The following is a 9745-nucleotide window of genomic DNA, read 5'->3' as shown; positions in this document are numbered from 1 at the left end:
TGTCACAAGGTTCTATAGTAAGATGCTAAGTCCCAGATTTCCTTATGGCATCACTGCTTTTGCACACTTGGGCTTTTTCTAGGTTGGCTAATTTTATTTTATTCTGTGTTCTTTTGTGAAATCACATGAAGTAAGCATACATTTTTTTAATGACAATCATCTTAAAAGTGCTGAGAAAATGATAAATTTTCATTTTTCTGTAACTGTCTTTTGATTTCTCACAACCCACCTCCTGACAGGAGTATGTGTGTATGCACGGGAGCGTGGGCATGTGTGATTTCATGTGTGGGTAGAGATGATTCACATAGGTTTTTTAAGTATAATGAGCATGCATAAATATGTGCATGTCGTGAATGTGAAGCTATGTGGGTTTTCACAAAGTAAACATAGTTGTTCAAGGAACGAAATGTGAGTCGCTTCTGAAGTACCTGGTGTCCCGTGTTGTTCAAGATGGTGAGGTGTCAGGGCGTTTTGTGGCAATCGGTGGGACACTGACATCTATACCCAGCATAAATGAGGAGGGCCAATTCAACCCTGCCCACTGTACCCCATATCATCCCTAGACACTACTATCAATCCTTTTCCCTGGAATCCTGTCCTGGCTGTCATGTGTTTCCAGATCCTGTGGTCATTCTGCTATGATCCAAAATAAACATTCTTTACCCTAGCATAGCGACCACCTTTGGAAGGATCCTCCACCAGTCCCTCGATGACTTTTTCTTCGTCGTTCATGAGGGATGTCAGTAGGGTAGAGTCACACAAGGACCACCTTCATACCCCAGCCAAGACAGGCCACCACACAAACTGCTTAGATGAGGAATCTTCAGGCTGGAACCATGGCATTCTGAGAACAAGGTTCACCTCTCTCTCTACCTCTCTGCATTCTTCTGCCCTTGCAGCAACACCATTGCCTAACACCATGTCATGCAGGCAAAGGTCATATGCAAAAAGAGAGGCTTCCAAATTTCTTCAGGCCTATCCACTACAATGTTCTTAGAATATTGTACAACCAGCTGATGGACTTAAGCAAAATCTGGCCTTATTTTTGAGCTTCAGTTGTAACTGAAAACTGATGGATCATGGCTATTGAGATCTGGAGACCCACATGCACACAGACAAGTACTAGGAAAACAGAACTGTTAAACACCCAGGCTTTCTCTTCAAAGGAAGAGAGTGCATGCCTGTTTCCACCCAAGAAGGCTGGAAGTAGGTGTTGCTTAATAACCTGGTTATCTTTTGCTGTTGTCTAAAGCCAGGTCTCAAGAGACTCCTCCTTATTCTGAGAATTGTTTCTCAGTCAATAGAACCTATCCTGATGAAAGAGGTCCTTGTACTTTGCAAAAGAGGTTTACTATTATGCTTATTACAAGTTTTTCCTCCCTAGGCCCTTATCCTGATTATTGCTTCTCAGTCAGTGTGCTATGCAATGGAGTCTCGGTGCAGCCACTCCTTAAGCTCTGTTGTGATCATTGTCATGAGGAAACCTTTTTCCAAGTTGTACTGTGTTTAGATGTTTTAAAAAATGAAGTGCCTACTCTGAAAGGCTCTGCCCTGCAGACTATCAAAGCAGATGCTGAGACTTATGGCCAACTGTTGGGCAGAGTGCAGGGAAGCTTATGTAAGAAGTGGGAAATACTAAGATCTGGAGGGGACAGGAGCTCCATAAGGAGAGCAACAGAACCAAAAAATTTGAACAAAGGGGTCTTTGCAGAGACTCTACTCCAACCAAGTACCATGCATGGAGATAACCTAGAACCCTTGCACAGATGTAGCCCATGGCAGTTCAGTGTCCAAGTGGGTTCCATAGTAATGGGAACAGGGACTGTCTCTGACATGAACTGATTGGCCTGCTCTTTGATCACCTCCCCCTGAAGGGGAAGAGCTTTACCAGGTCACAGAGAAAGACAATGCAGCCACTCCTGATGAGACCTGATAGACTAGGATCAGAGGAAGGAGAGGAGGACTCCCCTATCAGTGGACTTGGGGAGGGGCATACGTGAAAAAGGGGGAAGGAAGGCGGGATGAGGAGGGGAGGAGGGAGGGCTTATGAGGGGATACAAAGTGAATAAAGTGCAATTAATAAAAGTTAAAAAAAAAATGAAGTGCCTAGCGTCCGACTCCAGTCCCACTAAGTAGGTCACGCTAGGCTGTGGCCATGACTCCATGCCTCTGGCCGTTTCTTTCTCTGCGGATAGCAGTGCTTGCAGGGACTCCACAGCACCACCTCCACTTCCCTTTCTTTTCCCTTTCTCTTTCAGGCCTGAGGGCCAGAAGATTTGAATCTTCCAGCTTCCCTGACTTATACATCACCTCCTTGTACTCTGGACCAAAAGAATCGTCTTTCCTACACTGGAGGAAAATCGATGACGACAGTCCTCCAACGTTAGAAAATAATTTCTGGTTCTCAAGTTCTGGCTCTGGAAGAGGGCGGCACACATGCTGTGTTTCATGTCATTTGTCACTTTAAATATCTCCTGTAAGAAGCCTAATTTTCTTATTCCTTCTATTCTCTGTCACTCTATTTTTCATGCCCTGAAGTACACAAATAGGAACTCCCTCAGGAGGAAAAAGAAAACGTCCCCTGCGCAGAAGCATGCACAGGGAAGTCCAGTCCTGTGATTTGAAACAGGAACCTCGAGACACAAGATGTGTCAAGGTAAGGTGTTCAGGACTCCAGGATCTGCCTGTCCCAAAGGCTGCGGCTGAACAGAGCTCGCTGGCTAAGGGGTGAGGCCAGGAAAACAGAGGACGCAGAGCTTGGCAGGCAGGTGTGAATTTTAGCCCCTCCCCATCTTACCCCCTCACGTGCTTTCAGGACACATTCGCTTTTCTCTTTCCTTGGTTAAAGCAGGTCGATAATTTGGCAGCACTGTGCCATAATGGTAAAACAAAAACACTGTGTGCTGAAGTGACTTCCTCGTGGATCTAACAGTAGGAACATGTATTTGAGGCACGTGTCTGTGCTTTTTCTTCAAAACCATATTTTTAGGAAGTCTCCCAGGCGCTTGAATGATGAGGACAGGGAAGCGAGCTGGAGAGACACAGGTGAATTAAGCACAGGTAGCAAAGGGCGGGCGCTCCACCTCAGCCAGCAGTGACAGCGGCCTACAGTGTGTGTGTGCGCATGCGTGTGTGTGTGTGTGTGTGTGTGTGTGTGTGTGCGGGCTTCTCCCTGTTAGGGTCCAGCAGCCTACAGTGTTCATGTGCGTGCATGTGTGTGCGCATGTGTGTGCAGGCTTCTCCCCCTGAGGGTCCAGCGGCCTACAGTGTGCGTGCGTGTGTGTGTGTGTGTGTGTGTGTGTGTGTGTGTGCGCGCGCGTGTGTATGCATGTACTTGTGTGTTTGTGTGCATGCATGTGTGTGTGTGTGTGCGCATGTGTGTGTGTGTTAGTCTTTGTTATCTCTAAGCATGAGTGAGGTCTATGGCATATAGCCAGATGATAGTCTTTATAGGATCAACTTGGCTCCCATTTTTTGCTAAAACTTAACAGAGATTGATAGATAGTCTTCTGCTGGCAAAATGAGCCAATTCCAGCCAAACTAAAGTTTAAATTCAGGTTTCTTGGGAGCAGCCTTCAGGCCAGGGAGCAGGGGCAGAGAGAGAAAGAAGAGAGAAAAGAGAGAAGGGAGTAAATGCAGAGGGAGGGGACTAAATGTCTGGGTTAACTGAGGATGCTGGGAAGACTTGGAGTTTGGGTCTACTTTGATTAAGTAAACACCTCACCTGCTTAACCTGGGTCTGAATCCCAAGAGAAAAGATAACTGTGTGGCAAATTAATAAAAATGAAGGAAAGGTTCATGAACTCCCTGGAGGGCTGAGGCAGAAGAGCTCTAAAGGGTGGCGAAACAAACCACCATCGCCTCCATGGTTGCCAGACGCCTACCGGCATCTACAAAGGGCTCACCTTGGGAGAAGAGAAAAGAAAAGGGGACTCCATGACAGGAGAAACATGGGCTACAAGCACAGCTGGTGAGACAGCCTGTGTGTGCTCTGACTGCCCTCCTCTCCTACCTACCACTAAGGAAGGAGGGCATTTCTGAAAATAATGCGCTCAGGGGCACCATTCCCTTTCATTTTAAGCAATGAGTTCAGTCTTGTGGATGCAAAGCAAGGGCTTAAAACTAGAGTCAGACTTTGCTTGGAGCCAATCTATATGCCTTGCTAGCTGTACAGCCCGGGGCAGTCCACCCAACACACGCTAATTACCTCGTGTCTAGCGTGGAGTCACGATGCACCCTCATGGATGGCTCTGTGAGGGTTAAACAGATACTTTAGAAATGGCACCTCTGCTTCCCGGCCTTGAGTAAGTGTTTTCCATGGGTGTTGTTTTGTACAGAGTCCACAGTACTGCACTGACCTTCACGTTCATTCGAGGAGACCATAAACTGCAAGTTTATTGAATTAAAATGTTCCAGCTCCTGTTGGAATTATGAAGATATTTTTCAAAATGATAAGGGCAGGAGAAAAGCCCTCGGTTTGCCATAGGATCAGCTTCCAGCTTCTCTCAGGTGGTATTTGCATTTGGTCAGGTGCTAAATCACACAGGACACTTGGCAAACAACTGATTGCCTTCATTTGGGTGTTAAATTGCACCAGATATGTAGTCAGATGTCCAGATCCCGCAGGTTGCCAGAACAACGCTGCTTTTGTTAAGTTATTTAAAGAAGCACTGGTTTACCCGCCCTCAGGTGACCTCCTCCCTTTTCTCTCATGCCGCCTACCATTGCCTCTAAATCCCAACGGCTTCCTGTGCTCCTCCTTGACTGTTTTCTACCGTGATGCAAATGTGCATGAAAAGAACAAGTAAGCTGCACAGACTCATTTTACAGAGACTAGTATTTTAAAGAGAACCATAGCAACAAACATAAGAATTTCTTGGCAGCGTAGGAGAGGGGGTTATAAGAAACAGGGAGAGAGGTTAAAGGACAATTCTAGGTGAGCTGTCTCTACTGTTGGAGGCAGAAAAAAAAAGAAGAAAAAAAAAAAGGATGGGTTTTAGAAGTAGGAGCCAAACCCAATGATCCTTATTTTTGTATCCTTGGGCACAAAAGCACCTTCCTAGGGTGGTTTTAAGGCTCAAATGAGATAATGCAAAGGTCTTGAACCTTTGTTTTCATTGAACTGCTTATAGGTATTTTTTTCTGAAGCAGAATTATTCTTTGATGATTTATTATCAGCCAGAAATAAATTATCTACAACCACAAGAGTTAAAATATTCTCTTTTTGATAGCTATACAAAAAAAAAACAATTAAAAAACTTCAACATCAAATAAGAAAAGAATGAAGAAAGAGTGGGGAGATTTTTATCAGGTCCTGTTTGCTGCTCTCAACCAGCCATTCATTTTCCTGACGCACCCTTTTCAGACTGAGCCACAAGATGGCAACATAAGCTTGGCCATGTCTGCATTTCCATGGTAGGGACTCCTACTGATTTCTCCCTTCTACTTTTTCCTTTTGGGCTCTGTACTCAATACCATTGGAACTGCCAGAATTGATAAGATTACGATGGATTCGTTTGAATTCTTGCCACCTCCAAAGAGTGTGTGCTCACAGAGTTTCAGAAATCTCCAGAAGAGCCACACCTCCTTCAGGTTTGCCTCTAAATCCCAGGAGTGCACTAGCTTCTCTGAAGTCCATTGTTTCCACAGGTGCTTCCAGCTCAAGGACAGAAGCCCAGCATCCTGGACCCCACAGAAAACTGCAGCTGACTAGAAGCCCTTAGAGATGGAGTAAGGTGATTCCAGCTAAGAACCTTCAAGGGGAGGGGAAATAAACCTGATTTCCCTAGCAAACTGTGTGCTAGCAGAACCTCCCATCCTGCATAAACAGGGTTGTGGTGGTTCAGAGAAGCATGCATTCACCACAGAGTAGGAGCCATTTTTCTTCCAAGAGGAGATTTGTAGAGATAAAAACATATCTGTCCTAGCAATCCCTCTACATGCCTCTCCTGGGTACCACTCCTCCATCCCAGTAAGTGAGCATGCGCTTAGAACTAAGAGACCTGCAAACAGTTCTCTGCCTGTCCCTGACAGCCAGCAGAGCAGGGATGTTGTAAACCATTTAGGCTGATGCCTTCCATCCTCTGGGAGTGGTAAAGGTCCATCTTCTTGCATCAGACTGCTCTGGCCCGCCATTAACAATCCTGGGCCCGCCATTAACAAGTTCTAGGCCTGAAGAGTGGAGAAAGACCAGGGTGCCTCCCTAGGACTGAGTGGTCACAAGGCCATCTGTGCAGCTGCTGAAAGAGCAGCACTGTGGTGGAGCTTCCATTGAGCAGAGGCCAGGAAACCACCCACTGCTGCCCCTTTGCTGCAGAAGGAGGCAAAAACAGAAGAACACTTCAGAACTTGTGCTACCTCTGGCAACTGAAGGCAGTCCTGAATCCCTAAACGCTGAGCCCTTCTCAGACTGACAGCTTCAGAAAACGCCTCTGCTGTCTGGGCCTGGAGAGTTCAAAGCTCACTTTCTTTCAGGATACTTAGCTTCATGCGGGATCAGCCTGGCCCTGGCAGGCTCAGGCTCCTGCTTGTCTAATTCAAACTGTGTTCTTGAACCAGCAGCCAAGGAGGTCCTACCGCACAGACGTATATGTCCATTTTATACATTCTTTCTTAAAGCTTGCCTGTTAGGATAAAACAGCTGAACACAAGGGTGAGCTCCCCCGAGGAAATTGAGTTGAGAGGGTGTTAGCTGTGAGGTCATTGATGTCCTTGTTTACCTTAGTGGAGAAGGTTATTCATCGGACAGGACTTTGTATGCAAAAAAGGCCTAAGTATGCCACACTAGCGTGTGAACCAATCAGGACAGCAGAGACAGGAGGGGAGAGCGGCATTGTGTTGTAGCCATAACACTTTCTCTTAACAGCTTCCTTTATGCTAGGCATGGAGCTGTGTCTTAATTAGTGTTGTACTGTGGTTTCAAGACGCCATGACGAAGGTAGTTATTGAAGAGAGGCAGTATTCAGATTTATAGCTCCAGAGGGTCAGCACCTGACCATCACAGCGGGGAGCACAGCAGCAAACAGACACGGCACTGGAGCAGATCGCTGAGAACGTGTTTCCTGACCTCTGAGCATGAAGCAGAGAGAGTGCTAACTGGAAATCATGTGGGCTTTTAAACCACAGAGCCCATTCCTCAGTGACACACCTCCTCAGTGTGGCCACACTTCCTGATTCTTCCCAAACTATCCACCATCTGGACACCAAGCACATTCAGACCACTACAAGGCAAAGCCCAGCTCTCGAGAGGCTGGAGCTGTAAGATCGTGAATTCAAGGACAGCCTGAGCCACACAGCAAAACTGTCTCAAAATACTCCCCCCCCACACACACACACTTACAGAAGGTAACGTTCTGTAATGCTGTTGCCGCATGACAACCTAAAGTTCTTTCTCTTTATCCCCCGTCCCAGCTCTCCACAAACACTGTCTTCCCGATTTTCTTCGCTAGACACTACACATGAATGCAGCTATAATATATTGTACTAGATTATATCCAGTAGGTGTATTTTAACAGCTTCCTTCACTTGCAATGAAATGTTGTAGGCCAGACAAGCTTTTAGCATTTGTCAGTACCGCTGCCCTTTTTGTTTCTGCTTAGGGCTTCTTTGAGTGGGCATATATCTTTAACCATTCACCAACTTCAGACACTTGGATCACTTCTAGTTATGAGATAGAGATAACAGTGATAAAGTCACCCATGCTTTCTGTATGAACTATCTATTTCTCTTGAGTAGGTCCCATGGGGAGTTGCTAGGTGCAGCTAACTGTAACATTTTAAGAACTGGCACACTTTGTTTCGAAATGGATATAGCTCTCCCAACAGCAACTGCAGGACAATGTCAGATTCTGTGTGTTCTCACTGGCACTGTTGTCCATCCTCTGTATCTGCATGCGTGTTTCTGTTTACATACATGTGAGGGCTGTTCCCATGTTGGGGGATGCATGCACATGAAGAAGCCAAAGGTTAATGTGGAGAGCTGTGGGATGCAGCTACAGACAAGGCCAGCCTGAGAGACAGGCCCAGAAGCTCAATACTGAACTCACAGGGCGATACTGAAGACATCCAGGAAAGGTGTGCCCGCCTTTGGTTCCAAGTCTGTAGTTTAGCTGGACAGTCCCGGATGCTCCAGGTAACCCGGAAGCCTCCAGCACCTGGATGCAAATGGCCTCTTGCTTAAGCAACACACCTGAGGCCAAGCTTGACCAGCTGAGCTGGATCACCAGGACTCACACTGTGGTGTGGAGAGCTGCTTGTTAAGCTGCTTTGTTATGTTTTCACCTGGGGAAGTAGTTTTTGAAAAGAAGTTAGGTGTTTCCACACCTTTCTCTTTTTGTATTGATGTGACTTGTTTTGCTTTGCCTATAAATAATGAACCCTGGAATAAACCAGCACTGCTTCATTCAGACTGACAGCCCTCTCAATTTGATCCCTGTGTACTGTGGTTTGTCCTCACTCCCCACTCAGGTACTGTTCGACTCTGCTGGCGGCTCCGGCAGGTTAACCTCCGGAGTCCTCTTCAGAAGCTGTCCGTGTTTGGGCTTTTGACACAAGGTCTTTCGTTGGCCTGGAGCCTGCGGCCAGCTAGTCTAGCTGTCTCGGGAATCCACCTGTGTGCCTCACCGGCACGGGAGTTACAGGCACACACCCTGTGCCCAGCATCTCTTAACATGGGCTCCAGGGACAAAACTGAAGTCCGTGTGCTGCCGTAGCAAGCAGTGTGCTGAGCTATCTCTCAGTCCTGTGAGTTACTGAGTGCGGAGCAGGGTTCAGATCAATTGCTCTGAAGACTGAAGATGTCAGTATATTTTAACAAGAATAGTCATCATTCAGGAGCACATTAGGCATCATGCAATTCTGAACTTTTTCTGAGTATTTTTTTTAAGTATTAAGTTTTACGAATATATATTCTAAATTGATTTCAATTTGTAAATATTTTCACCTTATCTGTGGCAGTGTTTTTTGTTTCTGTACTGGAATGTTTTGAAGTGTCAAACTTTCTAATGTTTATAAAATGCATGTAACGTTTCTTTTATAAACATGCTTTTGATAAGGTACCTAAGAACACCATTTCCAATGCCAAGTAATGAAGTGTTTTCCCCTTGCTTCTTATTGAAAAGTTAAACTTTGATTTTATGATCCACTTTAATTTGAGGTTTTTTTAATACTCTATTTTTTACATATGATACTCAATTGCCTCAACACTGTTTATTAAAAAGACTATGCCTTTGAGAAAAAAAAATTAGTATGGTTTTAAGGATTTATTTTGAACATGCATTTTCTATTATTGTGCCAAGTCCACCATTCCCTAATTACTGAAGCTTTCTCCAATAAATTATTTTAAAAATATTTTGCCTCTGGAGCTAGAGAGATGCCTCAGATGTTAAGAATGCTAGCTTCTCTTCCAGAGAAGCCAGGTTCAAGTCCCAGCACACACACACACACACACACACACACACACACACACGGAGAGAAAGAGAGGGCGCTAACACACCATTAACTCCAGGCCCAGGGGACTGAATGCTGTCTTCTGGCCTCTGGATGCTTGTGGTCCATAAATCAAAGTAGGACATGTTAGCACACATCTCAATCCCAGTGCTCAGGAAGCAAAGGCAGGCGGATCTATGTGACTTTGAGGCCAACCTGTTCTACATTGTGATTTCCTATCTATATTTTATTTTTCTTCATGTCACTAGTTAAAAACTCTACTATAATGCCACTTAGAAGAGACAAACATCAACATCTTT

The sequence above is a fragment of the Meriones unguiculatus genome, chromosome 4 (assembly GCF_030254825.1).
Source record: "Meriones unguiculatus strain TT.TT164.6M chromosome 4, Bangor_MerUng_6.1, whole genome shotgun sequence".
Taxonomy (NCBI): Eukaryota; Metazoa; Chordata; class Mammalia; order Rodentia; family Muridae; genus Meriones; species Meriones unguiculatus.
This window is presented reverse-complemented; position numbering follows the sequence as displayed.